Source organism: Leguminivora glycinivorella, chromosome 22 (assembly GCF_023078275.1).
Source record: "Leguminivora glycinivorella isolate SPB_JAAS2020 chromosome 22, LegGlyc_1.1, whole genome shotgun sequence".
In the NCBI taxonomy this organism is placed as follows: domain Eukaryota; kingdom Metazoa; phylum Arthropoda; class Insecta; order Lepidoptera; family Tortricidae; genus Leguminivora; species Leguminivora glycinivorella.
The window spans coordinates 5039497-5060408 of NC_062992.1; positions in this window are offsets into that span (position 1 = coordinate 5039497).

Genomic DNA, 20912 nt, shown 5'->3' on the forward strand with positions numbered 1-20912 from the left:
CCTTCTGTATAAGAAAGTCAATGATATGTTGATATTTTTAGGAAGCTTAATCAGTCGGAATTTCCTTTAGAAATACAAAAATATTCTTTAATGTCACACACGGGTCAAACGCGTTAAAATAACATTATTTTACCTCAAAAATGTGTACAAAACGCAATAATTGAAAGTATTTTGTGCTAAAGTCGGACCACAAATATATGATTATTGTCAGGAGGGCGCTGTTATTCTGATGTATGAGGTGACAGTTCCGTATAGTATGAAGAAAATCTTAGTTCCAATGAAAATCCGCAACATGACGCGTAGACATATATTTCTGGTCAAGCTTTATAATGACATACATACATACAATCACGCCTGTATCCCATAAAGGGGTAGGCAGAACACATGAAACTACTAAAGCTTCAGTGCCACTCTTGGCAAATAAGGGGTTGAAAAAAAACGAAACTGTGACATTGCAGTGACAGGTTGCCAGCCTCTCGCTTACGCCACAATTTAACCCATATCCCATAGTCGCCTTCTACGACACCCAAGAAAGGGGGTGGTGAAATTCTTAACCCATCACCACACAGGCTTTATAATGAGATTAAAGAAATCCAAATGCGTACAACACTGCAAACGAGTCTGGATTTTCAAAGGTTAAATGCATTTTCACTCACCCAGCAACCCTGAAAGGCCATTATCTCCGAATTTCGGAAGGAGGCTAAAGATCTTTTCAATGAACACACCTCCTTACAAAACCATTAGAATATTAATTTATAATTAATAAGGGCATATTAATTTAGGATTATGGGAGCAATTCTCAAATAGCCTGAACATTATTTGACGACCGGTTTGGACTATACTCTGTTAGCTTTGGGCATCAAGTTAAAATTTGTGTGAAATTCGCACTCTTGTAGATAAAATGTAACTATGCTATTCGTTATAAATTGAAAAAGATATCGTACACGAAAGAGAAAACGACAAGGCCCACCACGACAGGCGGGTGGTCTAGTGGTAATGACGTCAGCCGCGTAAGCTTAAGACCCGGGTTCGTTTCGCGGCTCGGCTACCAGTGGGCCTTGTCGTTTTTTCTTTCGTGTATGATATATATTTCAATTAGTAAACGCCTTGACCACGAAAGCCTTCGTTTTTGAGAGTGTAACAAGAGAGCCTCATTTAGTGGCCAAGATGTGTATTATTTTTCTGTTCGACGGAGCCGGGGAACTTCGTTTAGTACAGCGGCCTGAAATTCCGGCCCGAGAACTGAAATAATTTGGGGTAATTTCGAAATTCGTCTCATTTCGAAAGTCATATAAAAATCACCATTATTTCCATCAAGATTCCCCTTTCGAAATTACCCGAGCATTTTTGTGTTTTAAAATTAGCCCAATACACCCTAGTATGTTACCACGTTACGATGCCTATGCATAAAAGAGAAAATCCGAACCTACTACTAGTGGCGATAAATCAAAAATCGACCTAAGGGAGTGTTATAAATCGACACTAGTTACAAATTAAGTGCCCCTACGCACTTGTATTTTCACCACACCAACTGGTAAAGGCTTACTTAGTTCTTCGAAAGCAGATAGCAAATTACAATTTATCCACAACAGTGCAAAGTAATTTTATACAAATTTTAGCTTGATGTCTTAAGCGAATTGGTACAATTTATGTACAAATAATGATTTATTTGAATCATAAATATTAAACAATTTGATGGATTTGATTTAGTTTCATGATTTATCTTAGTCAGTATTTTGTTCGTGTTGATGTGATGAACAATTTTGTATTTCATTCGGTGGCAAAGTTCGTTTAACCTTCGTGCCTTGAAACCCTCGCAACGCCCAAGATTCCACTTCAATATTGGAATCTTTTTTTTGTTCGGGTATCAATTTTGGCACATGCGGTCAAACAACAACTTTGCCCCCTTGTAAAACAAATAGCTATTGTACGTTTTCCAGTAAGATACCGGCGCTTAAGATGGCCCAAATTACTTAATTATTTGAAGTACTTTTTATTCTTCTTACCTCTGGTTCAAAAGAAACAAGAATACTTACATAATAAGCTCAATCGTACTAACAAAATTATGAAAGTTTCAAAGTGATAAAACTTAAGAACCGTTTAATCTTAGGCGCCGGTACCTTAAACAAATATGGCCGTTTGAAATTCTAAACAAGCAATTTTAATATTGCTATGCACTCTGGCGGTAAAATAACGCCATATACCTACTGTAAAAGTAGGTTATTTTTTTTATATATAAAATCTATTATTCTAAGATTCCTAAAAATATAACCAATCTAAACATGATTAAATCACTTACCGATTGTCCAAAAAACAAATGAAAACCACTCAGTTCATTCACTTTGTTCACTGAACTTTTTCCCGCCCACAGTTCACTAAGAGCACAGCACAGGCAGCGCGCCCGACCGACACCAATCAACTGACGTGAGCGCGTAAAATCGAATCGTCAACTGAATCGAAGAGAACCAGTGTAAGTTAAGCTTCCGTTACATGTCGATTCTATGGATGTCGGTGTCAGAGTTTTTGAGAGAGATTCTGTGTAGCAGAGCAGCTGTGAATGATAGCTGTAAACGGCCTTTTAACACTTTCTAAACCGGGCTCTACGCGGCGCTACGACATTTTCGCTACATACGGGGAAACCCATGTAATCGGCTACGCTTCTACGAGCGGTGTGCCCGACAGTCGGGTTCTTGGTAGCGAAAGTGTTAACACTTTCGAAACCGGGCTCTACGCGGCGCTACGACATTTTCGCTACATACGGGGAAACCCATGTAATCGGCTACGCTTCTACGAGCGGTGTGCCCGACAGTCGGGTTCTTGGTAGCGAAAGTGTTAACACTTTCGAAACCGGGCTCTACGCGGCGCTACGACATTTTCGCTACATACGGGGAAACCCATGTAATCGGCTACGCTTCTACGAGCGGTGTGCCCGACAGTCGGGTTCTTGGTAGCGAAAGTGTTAAGGGGCATTACGTTAGGGTTAACATAGTTACAGTTTAAGGCGTCATCTCAGGTTGTAAAACTGAACCTCTACTTGTTTTTGACATTTATAAATAAGTTAGGTACGGATGTAGTGCGAAAAGATTTTCATTCGTATTTATACGGAAACGTACGAACGTGTCATGCAGCATGATGCATGATGCTATTTCAGTCAGTCTCAATACAAGACGTACTGACACTATCTGAGCTAGCATGATAAATCCGAACGTTTTCTAAAAAATACGCAGGAAAACCTTTTGGCATACAGAGTGGGGCCTGTAACAAAGGCGAAGAATTGAACTGTAGGCTATTCTCCTTATACTGATCAACATTTGTTCAGTGACTTTTAAAAATTATGAAGTCTTTAAATTTTTATTTTTTCATACAAAATAAATATTAGCTTCAATGTACGCCATTATTGTTGTCATTGACGTTGTCTGTCACACTTTAGACTTAACAGAATTCGCAATACATTACCTCTTAGAAAAAACTTTCAAGGGTGATAAAAATCAAAATACAAGTTATTTTTAAAAGTCGCCGAACAAATGTTGATCAGTATAAGCACAATAGCCTAGAGTTCAATTCTTCGCCTTTGTTACAGGCCCCACTCTGTATATTCATTGAGAAACTGAACAGGGCATCTAAATGTTAGACGATAAATACTAACCGTAGTAGTTAAAACGTGAAACTAAATAAAATCCATCAATTTATACAACATTTATAATTTAAAATGATCGTTTACAAGTCAGTAGAAATGACCTGTAAAACCAGGCAGCTTTGCCCAAAGTTAAAATTTGTATGAATTACTTTGTTATCTTTTAGATATAACCACAAAATTAAAATTTTGAAAAAACCCCCGACCGCGACGTCGTAGACCGATTTTCATGAAACATGCCTAACAACACTCCCGACTAACTCAGCTTTCAGACAAAAAAAAACTAAATCTAAATCGGTTCGTCCGTTCGGGAGCTACGATGCCACAGACAGACACACACAGAGACAGACAGACAAACAGACAGACAGACAGATACGTCAAACTTATAACACCCCGTCGTTTTTGCGTCGGGGGTTAAAAATGAAACTTTCTCATCCGTTTCTGAAGAATCCAACGATCCTGAAAGGTACGGTAGAGGTGTGGGGAAAAATAATTATTACGGTTTGCGGAAAACTGAGAATCGATTTTTGATTTTCGAACGCACAAATTCGCCGTTCGAAAGTCTGTGAAAAACGATGTACCTAATGCTATTTTTGAAAAAGGACGGCTAGTAGTTTCAAACCACTCGTTTTCGATTCCGTTAGTAGAATTTAAATCGCTAGTAGTGGAGATATTATTGAACGAATTTCACGAAATCGAATGGTCGAATTCCAAAAATCGGCCCCCTATATCTAATCAATATTCATTGAGTCTATCAGGGAACCAGGTTGCCTTAAAATCAATTTAGTTTTAGAAGCTTCTTATTCATTTTTCACTTGCCGTGTTTGTTTAGGTTAAATCTTGAAAATCATTAAGGGAGATTTCCCGATTTCCGATTAAGATTAGTACCAGAATGCCTGCCAGCTTAGCGGAAGTGACGTTAACGCCACGTGGCGACCGAAACGCAGTCTGTCTCTGTCGCACCACTACAGAAGAGCGATAGGGAGAGCGAGCTACGATACGCTTAAGAGGATACGGTAGCGAAAATGCTAAAATGGAAAGGAGCCCCCTTTCGACTTGGGAATTTTAGTTAAATATACAAGTGTTATTATCTAGATTTATCGAAAAAAAATTGTCCATTAAGAACACAGTCAAAAGATATTTCAAAAAAATCTTTAAAATCGAGGTTCCACTCTCGACTCTTTCCTCCTTCAAAACTTAATCAATCGGAACGAAATTTGAGAATCCGAATAACAATGAAATAATCTATGTCGGACCGTTTAGCTTTTTTGGTTAATTGTTACCAATCTTGAGTATCACACCTTTTTTTGCGCCACAATGAAAAAGGCCGTTTTTGGAAATTTTTGATTGGCTCTAGAGTCTTTAAAAAGCAGAATATCAAAAAAATCAAAACGGTCCGACACAGATAAAAATAATAACAATCTGTGTTGAAAAAGCCATTGCTCTATCTTCAAAAACCAGGGAGGAAATAGTCGAGAGCGTTTGTATGGAGAATTGACCCCTACCGTATCGTCTTGAAGCGTAAGCGATTTAAAAAATAATTCAACATCATCATTTCTACGGATGTAATGCGAAAAGATTTTGCTTCGTACGAACGTATCATGCTATTTCAGTCAGTCTCAGTACAAGACGCACTGAAACTGTCTGAACTAGCATGACAAACACGATCGTTTCCGAAAAACTACCAAGGGAAACCTTTTCGCACGATATCTGTAACAGCGAACAGCCAGCCTAGCCCAATAACAACCGTTGACGCTAGACGCCGATCGAAACTCAGTCTGGCTCTGTCACGCTAATACGAAAAAGGAATAGTTAGCTATGATAACGATGGAATCGTGAGCGTTTCTACATTTGGCTACGTATTGTAAGAGGTTTCATAATACGGAATTAGGGTTGCAAAAAAACGGGTTGAAAAAAAACATGAAAAAAAAAACTGTTTTTTTCTGGAGTATGTTTTTTTTCTAAAGTACGAAATCTCAAAATTTTCAAAGCAGTTAATACTTTTATACGGTTTTTTGGACTTTATGTTAACTAATAAACGAATTTAATTTAATAACTTTAATTTCTGGTTTTATTAAAACTAACATTTACGAAATCTGTAGTTAGTAGTTATCGCTATTTACTGTTGGTAACACTACCGCCTCTCCCTCTCCACGCTCCACGCCGCATCGGGGATTCCCCAATAAACGTTTGTATAATTTTATTGAATGTTTATCGAATCAAAATGTACGTTATTGTTATTGAAACGTTACAAATCACGAAAATCCATTATTGTCGTATTATTTGTTCATCTGAAGAAAAAAAAACAATGGTGCTTGGTTTTTTATGTTTTTTTTTCATAATTCTGAAAAAAAAAAAACATTTTGTTTTTTTCTATTTGCAACCCTATAGGTACGGAATGAAACCTTTTACAGCATTTTGATGTTCGGTGACTGGCCGTAGTCCCCGATTTGAATTTGGAATAATAGATAAACATCAAGGAGAACGAACACTTGACGGGGCATTCGAATAGAAACAGCGATTGGGAGTAGTTGTTTGTGATTTAACTCCCTTGAAATAAATAGTTATTTCTTATACAATGGGGCAAAGTTGTATTTTAACGCCGAGTGTGGAATTGAAAAACGAGGAAGTGAAAGGATTCTATAGTTGAACCACGAGCGAAGCGAGTGGTTCGAGAATAGAATCCTGAACTTGCGAGTTTTTTAACACACGAGAAGTAAAATACATTTACACCCGAGTGTAACACAAAACTTTTCCCCTCATATAGTGAGGAAAGTAGAACGCAAAAAACGAGTATATCACTGCTTTCAGTAGTTCCACAGGGTGGTAAATCATCTTCATCACTAGATTCACCCACTTTTATCAATTTTGAAATAGAAAATTTGATTATATTCAAGGTCAAATTACTTTATCCACTAGTGGACAAAATGCGTTTTTACCCGCGGCTGGTATTAAAGGACAAAACACGTGTTTCCGAGCTAGTGAGGGGAAAAGATATTTAAATATATGGATGCCCTTCACCAATAGGCCGTCTCTCTTAGTTCCCTGTACCAGGGGCGGCTCACTCCGCGATTCTATCGCCGTGCTACAAGTACATGCTGGCGGCCGCGAGTTCGCGGCCTGATCAGGGGTGGCGCGCGTTCTCACGGAACGCACGTTCGCTCTTTCTATTGTTACTTTACGTCGCGAGTTTTTTTAAGGTTCAGATGCGATGTCCGCGTGTGGAATGACTAATAACACTTAGTTAAATAGACATCATAAATAAAATAAATACCGTAGGTCATTCTTACACAGATCTGCTATTGTTTAAGTCCCACAGGAAAGTTCTATGAGATTTTGGAACTTAAACAAAAATATTTAAATAATATATACCTAGAAAGTACCCAAGACTTGAATATAATAGTCTAACATTTCATCTGAGTATGAATCCATAGGCAACCCTATCACCGGACGCCGCGCACGTGCGGTTCGTTTCTTTGTAAGAATTTTGTAGGCATTTTAAAAGGCGGCATTTCGTGAACATCAAAGCAGTGGGCCTTCTGTACTTGTACTATTATATATTCTGTGCCTGTACCGATTTATCTATATATGTATACAGGAGAGTTAATCAGGATGTCAGATCCTATTGTTGCGTTGCTTCATCCGCTAAGGTGCTGACTGTACCTTGTATGCAGATCGGATCTGGTGATGACAGGAGATGACCTTAAAGACTGTATTAAAGCAACGTAGCCTGTTTGTAAATTAATTGTGTATCAATCAGGAACATCTGCTAATGATGTTATCAAGTTTAGAGACAATTGAAAACAGGACATTGATTTTTAACACTAAATCAGTGAATTTGACAACTGTGAATATGTATTGTAATATGATTCAAAACCTTTTTTATTCAAAATACACCGTGTTTTTAGGGTTCCGTAGTCAACTAGGAACCCTTATAGTTTCGCCATGTCTGTCTGTCCGTCCGTCCGTCTGTCCGACCGTCCGTCCGTCCGTCCGTCCGCGGATAATCTCAGTAACCGTTAGCACTAGAAAGCTGAAATTTGGTACCAATATGTATATCAATCACGCCAACAAAGTGCAAAAATAAAAATGGAAAAAAATGTTTTATTAGGGTACCCCCCCTACATGTAAAGTGGGGGCTGATATTTTTTTTTTTAATTCTAACCCCAACGTATGATATATTTAAAAATGAATAAGGGTTTTTAAGATCGTTTTTTGATAATATTAATATTTTCGGAAATAATCGCTCCTAAAGGAAAAAAAAGTGCGTCCCCCCCCCTCTAACTTTGAAATATGAAAAAAATCACAAAAGTAGAACTTTATAAAGACTTTCTAGGAAAATTGTTTTGAACTTGATAGGTTCAGTAGTTTTTGAGAAAAATATGGAAAATTACGGAACCCTACACTGAGCGTAGCCCGACACGCTCTTGGCCGGTTTTTTTGTTTTCCGTTAAATTCGACACGCAGTTAGTTTCATCAGCAGGAACCACCCTGTGTATCGCTTTTTGTTAAATTCGAAAAAAAAATTTTTTCTTTTTCCATACATAAAAAATGGATTAATTAGTGTGAGAGGACCTTAATCATAACATTAAATTGTCATTGTCAAGTGTTTGACGACACATGTCAAAACAAATAACATTAGGAAGTGGTAAGGGACACACGTATTCAGTAATATTCAGTAATTTTTCTTAATAATTCGATAACTGTAAAAGTTAAAAGGCTAGTGAGGGAAATTGATTGTATTTGAACTAAAGAATCTTCCCTTAAAGTTAACGGAATTCTGAAATAATAACAGGGTGTATGTAAATTTAATGTTTTTCTTGGCTTTCCCTTTGCGCCTACTAGGTAAAAAGCCCTTTCGATCCTAATACGTAAAAAAATCGTCCTAAATTTAATTTCTCCACTTCGTTACCATTTTTCAAACACTTTGTACACCGGTTACAAAGTAGAAAGTATGCAGAATAATAGAACATTTTGCAACCATTTTTTTTTTCTCTTGTTTTTTGTCCTAGATCGAATGGGCTCGTGATTCTGAGTAGGAAAAACATAAAATTTACCTACCTTAGAAAAAATATTTTTGGCGATTGCTCTCGCGAAAAAACCCAGGTACATCCAAGGACTATACAAATACATACCCGGACTGACAAAGCCCATACAAAAAAGTGTACCCCTGAAATGTATGGGCCTTTTAGGGATAATACTAGATGGCGCTGTTTCGCAGCCTGGAAGTGGCAAAAATCATGTTTTCCCCAAATATTTTTGCGTGTTTTTATTTTTTATAAGACATATTTGTAGTAAAGAAATTTGTAGATATCATCAGTGTAGTTATGATAGTATTTAATAGGTGGCGCTAAAAATTGAGGTACGATTCTTAGTATGAAGCTTGTCAATCGTATATAAATCATCCTTGGTATATCTAAGTCCAATAACCTATTGTATTGTCAATACAATAGATATTTAAATTTTTCAGTGGAAATTTGAGATTCTTTGCCATTCTAAATAAAAATTATTCTTTAATTTTTCAATACAATCTCGATTTTATAAAAAAAATACCAATAATATTTTGGGATTGATTCATCACTTCATAGAATATCGAACAAAACATCATACAAAGAAAAGAATACAATACAGAAAACATACAAAACAGAGAGCAGAGAAAAAAAACATTTCAATCTATGATAAGAAAAGATTGAGCGACTAAAAGTTTTATTTGCCAAAAATATTTTTAAATGTTTTACCCAAAAAATAACACTTTTTTTGCTTTTTTTTGGGTAAAAATTTTGTTACAACCTACTCTGTTCTTCGTTCAAAATATGAAGTTGTACTTACCGAAAACATTTTTACCTTACAAGTTGTAAAAAAAAAAAAAAAAAATTTGTGTAAGTAAAAACTTGTTACAACCTTGAACAGTGTTCTTCGTTCAAAATCTGTAAAAAAAATTGGTAAATTAAAATCAATGAGCCTCGTGTTCTGAAGCACGGTGGGCTGATTATCGGTCATATCGGTCATAAAAAGAAACTCAACTTTGCAAGTTCCATTTTTTTGCTGAAATAGCTTCATATGTACTTATTTTTAAATTAAAAGAAAAATGGTTAAAATAACACCACCGGCAGGATTCGAACCTGCAACTCACGGCTTTGCCACCATACGAGTTATTTTTATTTGTAACTTAATACCTGTACCTAGCGTAAACTTGTAACACTTAGATAGTTCTACCTAGCTATTATGTAAGGGAGTCCCCTCTGCCAACAAACTGTCCTGCAGTTTGGCAGAAGAATTAATGTTATCAAAAAAGGGTTTATTTTGAGAATAAATGATTTATTAATAAAAATATTTCGATGAAACAATGTAAAAATTTAAAATTTAGTTTTTATTTTTTGAAACGTTTTCAGCCTTCTGTGCACACTGGTGTCAAAACTCGAATTCCCGCTCTGATTAATGAGGTGTCAATCATCTCATTTTTACAACCGGGATGACATGCATGGCTACCAGTTTTATTTTTTACCAAAATTCAGACGATTTTATTTATCTGTAAGTAGGTTTTCTAACCCAATTCTAAAAATAATTTGAATATAAATAAGTAAGTATAGAACATCTTACACAGATTGTCTTAGTCGGTAAGCTCAAGAAGGTTCGGGATGTGGTAACTCAGACAACGATATTAGTACGAACAATTATCTACGCTCATCGTACACATAGGTACATGACTGTTTTCTTATAAGCACCGTCCCCATTCTACCATCGGACTCTTAGAAGACTCGGTAGATATTTCGCGAATTCGCACGAAACGTATACTTCTTCTTTTCTTATGTGTACTGCCAAGGATTGGAATTCCTTCCTGTTAACCTTCAAATCAATGGTGAACAGGCATCTTCTGGGCGAGCACACTCCATTCTAGTCTTTGCCTTTGGCTAGTCTGTGGCCAAGAGTAAGCCCACCAAAAAAGTATCTTTTTATTATATGAACAGGGCGTCCCAAGACTATAAGACATGAAGGGAAAGTAACTTTAATGTCGTAGAGAGAGCATTTTAATGACAGAAATCTTTATGTTATTTTTAATCTCGTAACTTACACGTAACATACTTATGTTAATTAATTTTTGATTTTAATTTTTATTATTTTGTTTTTATTGTTAAATTTTGGAAAATGACGATCCTTAGACTTATATTGACCGGGATATAGACCGTGATTACCTTTTTCGACGCAGTTGCATGCATCATGATCACGGAAAAACTGACGAAGGCGGGTGGATGTTAAAGTTGTATAGACAGCGCGCGATCTACCCTCCTTCGCGCGCGTCGGCTGCGTTCACTTTCAGCGTTACCACTGGTCGCGTTCACACTCGATGGTCTGTCCAAACAAATCATTCAAACAAATCAATCATTCGTGAATCATTCAAAAACTCTTAATGACGATCCTTATTGGGGGACACAATATGATGATTTATTATTAATATTATTCCTGTTATCTCTAAGTTTTTAATTTTATGACGATCATGATGAGAATTCTTATATTTTTGTATAGAAACGCAAACTTATATTGTAATTTGTTCCGTGAAATAAATCATCTATCTATCTACTTATAATTTTTGATGTTATACAATACAAGTTACAAAGGAAATCCTTAATTTACCATACTACTCTACTACATAACAGTACACTAGCATAAGATAAAATGGCGGCAAATTTGACAAATGTAGAGCTTCCTAAACCTTGACATTGGCTTAAACCAGATAAAATTACTCTGTATCGCTGTTGGTTTTCTCAATAAATAAACAATAAACAATTAATCACATTTAAAGTTTTTTCGCATCTCTCAAGATTTATATTTTTGAAACACTCTCTGCGCGGTTCAATATTGGAATCTTTCACTTACTGGTATCAATAATAGCACGTGCGGATAAACGACTTTTCCTCCTCGTAAAACAAAAAAAAAACAAATAACAACTTCTCCATAAGGAGCTTTGGTGCCTGTATGTGACATCCGTACGAATAGGCAATTTGTCTTGACTAGGAAGGCAAATAGCCTATCGTCACTACTTTTAAAAAAACTTGTATCTTCGTCTGTCAATGAAAAGAAAATTGTAATAAGTATGTATGGAATGCATATAGACTTACTGCGTTTTAACTTTGAGGAACAGCGTGAAATAAGAGATTTTTTAAAAGTAGTGACGCTATTTAGAATCAGCTTTTTTTAAAGAGCTGTCAAAACGAATTTTAACAATTTGCTAATATGGAATTCTTATGAAATTGTGCCGAGTTACGTCACGATCAATTGGTTTACTTTATATCCTTCTCTCCGACTTATAAAATAGAAATTTGGTTTAAAACTAACTTCAGTCCATGTTTTCTTATATTTATCTGTTTTTTTTTCCTGAATGGAGTAAAATATTTTAAGTATAGGCAAGTTGCCTATTTTTTTATAATAGATCAATGGTAATAATAAAAGGTTGTACGTTTTTAGCCAAAAATAAATATCACTAGACTCATTACGATCGGAACTACAAAATTATACAAAATAACCCTTTATTACTTCATTATCTTTACATCTATCAGGATTATAGATTGAAACATGAATCGATTGAAATCGCTCCGAAGTTACAAATGTCATTGACCACAGAACTAGATTTAGATAGAAGAAACAACTTCATCTATTTGTATGGCGGCCGAGCGAGCGTGCCACACTGAGAGAAATTTGCATTGTGAATTTAACAAGTTCGACTTGTTGCGGTTTATCCGTTTGAATCAGCTAAACGTATGTTTAAAATAATATGTGTCAGGTTGTTTTTATAAAATCGACTTGTTGATTCAAATATATTGCCGATTCAAATGACAAGTAGCTTGTTGTTTGAACCAAAGAGCACGTAGGCGCTATTTTAACCAAAAAACTTGTTGAACGAACATGAAAACTGGTTGTATTTTCTCTCAGTGCAGATTTTGTACTGCAGTTGTTACTTTCGTGTGATTTAAATACGTCTCAGGACCTTGAGTGTTCATAATTTTTGTGTTGTTGCAATTTAATATCACGTAACGAGGCATTTTAAATATTTTTGTTGACTTCAACTTAAAAAAATTGACGCCCGAAAGCTGCAAGCTGCGATTAAAGACGGACAACTCAGTTGATTTTACTGAGTTCATTTGACACGCTAAGTAGATACGTTTGCTTGATCTACATAATATGTTATATATGACATCTGTGGTCATGACAGATTATATCGTAACAACATGAAGGAAATTATTTTCCCCAGCATGTCTACTTCTTGTCAGCCAAAAATAAAGTATATTAAGTTCATTATCGGCACGCACGCACGCATATTTCTTAACCACTACCACAAGTTTGAGACAATAAATACATTAATCTATACTAGGGTTGCAAATAAAACGGTTCTTTTTCTGGCTTGGATAAAAACGTGAAAAAAAAAACAGTGAAAAAAGAAACAGTTTCTAGAGTACGAAATTTCGTAATTTGCAAAGCAGTTAATACTTGTCTATTATACGATTTTTTAGACTTTATGTTAACTACATTGCAACAACACAAAAATTATGAACACTCAAAATAAAAGCCTGAGACATATTTAAAATCACAGGCAAGTAACAACCACAGTACAAAATCACACACGCTCGGTTCCTATACAAATATATGAACTTGTTTATTTTATCTAAATCTAGTTCTGTGGTCTTACCACCTACATCTGTAACTTGAGTTCTGCTTCTAGAGCGTAGTCCCGTGTTTCTCAATTGGTCACTTCTGTGAACTCATACTGACTTACCTACTACATACCAATACATATATTTTTGATACGCTTTCGAGTGATTAATTTTACAGACATTAAAAACGCGTGGTAGAGGGCTCTGTCAATATAGAGTATAGATAGCTACGAAAGAGATATTACCGTGAGCGTTTCATGAGCGTTTGTGCACTCGGATCCGGCTACGCACACTGATATATTTAGATCGACATTCGTGGAATTTTACTTTGATGTTAATTCTGATATTATTTGTTAGCAGGTTATAATGACAAAATCACAAATCGTTTATTTTCCAAACATAATATCTACATAGGTACATTTTTCAAGCAGAACTTTACATAAATTACATTTTTGCCATTAAGGTTATATCCGTCGGCCCCAAACTAGGCGCAGCCTGTATCTCGGGAACCGAAGAAATAGATTTAACTATATAGGACTTTACCTAAACGGAATATGTTGGCCGTATTTTTTTTATGAACAATATTTTTTACAAGGGTATACAAATTACATTAAATTCTAAAAGTGCATGCACAGAGACAATAAAAAAAATGTTTTAAACAAAGCAAACAGGGCAGACATTTGTATATGTGGAAGTGACATTTAATGAGTTGGGTGTATATATGAGTTTATGTGTGCATAATATGCAATAAAACTTTGTAACCGGATTACATCGCTGCCTGTAATGAATTTTTTCTACTCCCGTGTTGTTATTCGTCATTTACCGTGTCGTGCATCTTAGATCGTTAAAACCCTACATAAAAGATGCCCGCCCCCGCCCGGCGCCCCGTGCACCCACGCATACGATATAGCTTTTAAAGCATTGTTAGGTTGCCTTTAAGGGATATAGCGGGCCGCGGGGCGCCGGCCGGGGGCGGCCGGCGGCGCGGGGGAGTGCGAGCGACAGGGTGAGTGCAGAAACATTGCAGAGGACAAGTCAAAATACTTATAGGAAACAGTGCGAATTTCACGAAAGTTATTATAGAAAACTATTCAAAAGTAAGTGCATGGTCGTAGAAAAAGTATTGTATGCAACGGTGTTTAACTGAGTAAAAAAATACTCGTAGCGTCTTAATAACAATTTTCGGCTTCGCCTCAAATTGTTACCCACGCCACTCGTCTTTTTTGACCTCCTTTAAACGCCTGTTGCATAAAATATCTACTTAATACTCCCACACAATGTGTTTACAAAAGATAAGCTAAATGAACTCAGACCTACTTAGTCAGTTCTAAAGTTCTGTCACAAAGGTTTTAAGTGATAAAAACTTTATTGACAGATATTTCTTACTATGCATATGCATGGTTTGAAAGCTCGTTTCATACTGAATAAATTGCAATATTACTTAAAGTACTTTGCTGTTGCAGTTTCGCGTGGTTCCTTGTAACATCTGAAAATTTGGTAAAAAAAACAAGTCAAGAAACACGCGACCTCTTCCGGACGTTTTTATTTTTTTTTTATTTTTGGTTGGCTTAATATAATAATAATAATAATAACAACTTTCTGAGACGATGTCGTTCAGATCTATCTCTGAATCAGAAACCTATAAGTACCTTGGTATGTCACAGTCGTTGGGTATTGAGGATGTTGGCATTAGACGGTCGGTGAAGGAGCGCTTTTTCAGTCGGCTGACAAAAGTCCTTAACAGTCTTTTGTCAGGAGGCAACAAAGTGCGCGCCTTTAACGCCTGGGTAATGCCTCTACTCATATACTCCTTTGGCATACTACGGTGGACCCAGACTGAGCTGGACGCCCTGGATCGGAGGGTCCGCTCACTGCTTACCACACACCGTATGTTACACCCGCGCTCGTCTGTTATGAGATTGTACATCCCACGGAAGTGCGGAGGTCGAGGCTTCCTAAACGCCAAAGATCTCCACAACCGTGAGGTGTACAATCTCAGGAATTACTTCCTTAACAACGAGTGCGGGATGCATCGTGATGTGGTGGCAGTGGACGGAAACCTCACGCCGCTCTCCTTGGCGAAACAGAACTGGCGCAAACCTGTGGTACTAAGTACTGCGGACCGCAAGGCGGTATGGGAGAGCAAGCAGCTACACGGGCGGTTCTACAAGGCCCTCAAGGGACCCGATGTAGATCTGCTCGCATCGGTGAACTGGTTACGATTCGGGGACCTCTTCGGAGAAACCGAGGGTTTTGCCTGTGCAATTGCGGACGAAGTTATGATGACGAACAACTACCGGAAATATATCCTGAAGGACGGTACGGTCGACATTTGTCGGGCATGCCGCCGTCCCGGAGAGTCACTCAGGCATATTATTTCCGGTTGTTCTCATCTTGCTAACGGCGAGTACTTGCACAGACATAATCTCGTAGCCAGGATTATTCACCAGCAACTTGCTCTTCAATACGGCCTTGTGGACCGCGAAGTACCGTACTACAAGTACTTACCTGCGCCAGTTCTCGAAAATGGTCGTGCCACGCTCTATTGGGATCGATCTATTATCACTGACAGGACTATTGTAGCCAATAAACCTGACATTGTGATAATAGATCGACTGCAACGCCGGGCAGTGCTCGTTGACATCACCATCCCCCATGATGAGAATCTCGTGAAAGCCGAGAAGGACAAGTCCAGTAAGTACCTAGACTTGGCTCACGAGATAACCGCCATGTGGGATGTTGAATCAACGATCATTGTTCCGATAGTCGTTTCAGCGAACGGTCTCATAGCGAAGAGTCTCGACCAACATCTTAAGAGACTCTCGCTAGGTGGCTGGATCAAGGGCCAGATGCAGAAGGCGGTGATCTTGGACACAGCACGGATAGTTCGACGGTTCCTCTCTCTGCAGCCCTAACCACCGGCAGCTTGGGCCCTGCCCCGCTGCTGGCGGCACCCTAGGTTAGGTTTTTTATAATGTGTTTATATGTGTTTTATATTGTTTTGTAAGTGGTTTTGTATTTTACTTTTATATTCATATTATAAACAGCCTAGCCTAAGATTTGAAAGAAATAAAGAGAATATAATAATAATAATAAATAACTTTATTTCGAACCATCAAGTCCATAGGGTTAGTAAATACAACAACCTATACATCTATTGTTAGTAACAAGAAAAGATACAATCATTAAACAAAACAGATACAAGGACGGAAACAAACAAAAACCAAATATGCTTTAATGATACTTATTATAAACGCTGGGTCTTTTATCTTTAAGGGCCAGTTTCATCAACCACATTTGACAGACACATCATCGTCACGCAGCAGATGTCTATGGAACTTCCCATAGAATAAAATTTAACGAACGCTTTAACGGAGACAGACGGTTTGGTGCAACCGGCCCTAAGTTTGTATATGATTTTTGTGAATTAAATGGACAATATTGCTACTGTACAACGTTTTGTTGCACATTCCCGTTGATGATTGTGAAATCTAAGCGTTTTACTGAAAAGTACCCAAGTTCTAAAGGTTACTAGCAGACTTAAAGATTTCTAGGAAAATGAAATACCAGTAATTCAATATGCCCAAAGTCAGAGAACTCATACTAAAAAAAATATTAGTTTATTTGGCTAATGTAACAATGTTTTTTTCTTCCTTTTGCGAAGTCTATTTTTCCGCGTGCTGACGTCTATCGACAAACTCAAAGTAATCAAGGATTCTTAAAAATCACGATCTACATTTTCGATCGTTTATATCACATTTTAATAAGTATAAAACAGGTTTTGATATCATGTATTTTTTATTGAATAAAAACCTTTATATACTATTTTATCAGTTAAAGCATTTGTGACAGAACTTTAGGACCGACTAAGTACAAGTATCAAGACTCGTATAGTTGACAACCTCGTTTTGTCAAACCATAGATTAAATATAATAAGATCATACCCTCCCATACATTAAGACGCGACCGCCTAAGAACGCGCATACACTACACCACGCATAGATGGCGCCACAAAAAAAGCCTTGTTGCCATCGATTATTTGTAGATTGGCGTAAAGTGTCACTTTCGAGCCATGAATCTATATCAAAAGTGACACTTAACGCCATCTACAAATATAATCGAAAGTTACAATACATTTTTTAACCCCCGACGCAAAAACGACGGGGTGTTATAAGTTTGACGTGTCTGTCTGTGTGTGTCTGTTTGTCTGTCTGTCTGTGTGTGTGTGTGTCTGTCTGTGGCATCGTAGCTCCCGAACGGATGAACCGATTTAGATTTAGTTTTTTTGTCTGAAATCTGAGTTAATCGGGAGTGTTCTTAGCCATGTCTCATGAAAATCGGTTTACTATGTCGCGGTCGGTTATAATGTATGGGATGGTATGATCTTCGTATTAATCTATGGTCAAACGGACAGTAACATTTTCCATTTCTGCATTTCCCCGCCGGAATGGTAAACTTTAGCCTAGAACTGCGAAGCCGCAAGCGGGCAAAACTGGCAACTGTCATGACAGCGGAACCTCCATCTAAACTTCGCTATACCCTTTCTCCTAATAGTTTAAACTTTGAGAAACGCATGGAGAAATTCCGTTGAGATTTTCCGGTGAAGTAAATAAATATTGGGAGAATCCATCCTTACACCAAGGTATATTTATACACCCTGTTTTTATTGAATTCCGTTAACTTTAAGGGAAGTGTCTTTAGATCAAATACAATTAATTTCTCTAAGAAACTAGCGTCTTAACTCTTACGGTTATCGAGATATTAACCAAAAATAAAGATTATTACTGAACATCTGTGCGACAGCTTTTACCAATTCCTAATGTTATTTGTTTTGACATGTGCCGCCAATCACTTGACACTAACTTGAGTGTTATTCTTAAGGGTCTCTCACACTAATAAATTCATCCCTGCCTGCTGCGCCGGGTTCGAGTCCCGGTAAGGGCATTTATTTGTGTGATGAGCACAGATATTTGTTCCTGAGTCATGGATGTTTTCTATGTATTGTTACGATATTTAATTTTATGGGGGGTTTCCTTTAGCTAACGCCAAAATAAAAAAAAAATCAAACAACAGTTGAAGAGGAACCCGGTATTTATTGAATTCAGTAAAAAAAATCTAAATTGTTTATGCTAATTTCGTCCCATTAATGCAAATACCGACTAAGTGACTTTTTGACGAAATCGAGTTTTTAGCACCTATAGAATAAGATTTTCAAGGGCTACAATATGTTAAAACCCATGTATTGATACGACGCTGCATTCAAAAGATAGCTTCCGCATAAAGTTACTTAATGGTCAATTTGTTGCATTATAAACTGCCAGAATGTAATATGAATATTTAATATAAACTTTTATGCTTTATCCGCCAAGTAGAACCTTTTAATGGTGTATAGTGTTTTTTTGCATTTAAACATTTTGTTAAAGTAGCCATCTTATGTTCTACAAAAAAGTTTAATGTGTACATATTTGATTTTTGCAAATAAAACTATCAACAAAATTCTTTATTTTAAGCCAGGCTAAATACACCAAATGTCTTTAAGATGTTTTTCCAGAAGATGTTTGTTTACAAACATCAGCAATTTCATTCTACCAAAAAGTTGTATAGGGACTATAATTGGTTTTGCATGTGATGTGACGCAGGAAAGGATAACGGTCTATTACTGCAAATACCGACTATGTGTAAATAGGCGATTTTGAGATAATGCGGTTTGAAAGTTTGAAGGCACGTTTTATATGAAAACATGAAGAAATTTACGTTATGTGTATGGCATTTTAAACCCTATATTTTTTTGTTTACTACTTTGTCGTATATATATTCAGAATGTATTTAGTTGACGATCAAATACGATTTAATGAAACAGTCGAATACCTACTTAGTTGGTTTTTCCTGTAGAAATAAATGTTTGCATATTTCTCTTCTTTATACATAATTATAACCCATTGTTTGTCTTAAATAAAGCTTCGTTTTTCATACGATGTTCTACAACCTAAATGAGTTTTTTCTGAAATATACCGGGTAATAATTATAAGTTAGCCAGTAAGCTAATATAGTCAGTAGTTTTTAAGAATATTGTACGCTCGAAATGGGCACTGTTGATACTGTATTTCCTGTATATCATACCATCTTATGTACACAGTTAACAATGAATAAACTTTACTTTACTTACTAGCATACCTACGGTACGAGTAGACTTCAGATGTCACAACTGTGTACCACTTCACCAACTGCAGTATTAAGTGGTTGAAACCACTCATGGTACCCTTTAGGTATTAAATCTCTGTCACAAAGGCTGAATAAAGTCTTGAGGACACTTAGGTGGAGTCGAGGCACGTCGAATCGAGCCCTGCATACATTTACAATGAACGATGAATCCGATTCGACGCGTCGCTAATGGACGTAGTTTCATAAGAAATGCAGAAGGCGAATTAATGAGATTCGACTCGGCGAGCTTAGTGGTCACTAGGCTTAAGTTCATATCGAGATCTGGACGTAGCACAAGGCAAGAAAATCAACGCCACAAATTAAACTCCAGTTCAGTAGAACCACCTCAAACCTCTTAATGTATCATATCATATTTCTATCTCGGTCTAAAGCTCGATAAACAACTAGCTATCTCTGCGTTCAAGAAGATGGACTTACGCAGACTTTTTGACAAAGGTATCGTAACTAAATAGTACCATGAGTGCTTCCAATCACTTAATACCTAGTTAGTCTAGCATTGTCAGCCGTGTTACGGACGTGTTTGTATCGAATTCCACCAGCGATGAAGATGTTGTTTAATAACTTTTTATCACTCTTGCGCAGTAAGTGTGCAATCGCACGAAGGCGTATCAGGAGTAAAAGAAAAAACTTTTTCCCAAAAGAGTGTTTAAATTTGTATTTTGGACTACCATAAATACTTTTTTATCTTTTTATTGCAAGTGTGATGAAAAACACTGCATGTAACTGGGGGCGTAAGAATATTGCAAACATGATTGCTTTAAATCGCCCCAGAAAGCTATGTAATTACCGTTACACATTACTTTTTCTTACTTATTACCTCATCTACGCCTACATTTTAGTGACTTTGGCGTAAATACCACAAAACTTTAAATAAACTATTACTTCAGGTTATTGAGCGTACAAAAACTATTTACCTATACTAAATGTAACAGTGTAGATAGTGAAATTTCGAACATAAATTATGGCGGACTTCGGATTGCTGAGACAGTGAACTAGTATGTAGTAAGTACCTATGCATATTATGCTATTACCCAAAAACGCATTAACAGATTTGTAAAATTCTTTTTGTGATTTCAAGGGAATGCTATTGCGTTACTTCTTGTTAAATTTTACTGAAATCGGTTAAAGTATTTTGTGAAAAATCTCCTAAAACCGGTTGAAGAGGATTTTTTCAAAATTTTTTTTTTGAGAATAACTCTTCAAAACCATAAATAAAGTATTATTAATGGTTAGTAATGTTAAAAAACTTTTTATTACAAATGTACCAGTTAAATTGACAATGATAAGTGAAGTTTTGTAACATAAAATTAGAGCAGCTATATTTCCTGCAACTAAAACCGCCTATGTCATTGAGAATATTTAATATATTTTGAAATAAGTTCAAAACTTTTGTATATTTTTTCTTTTTT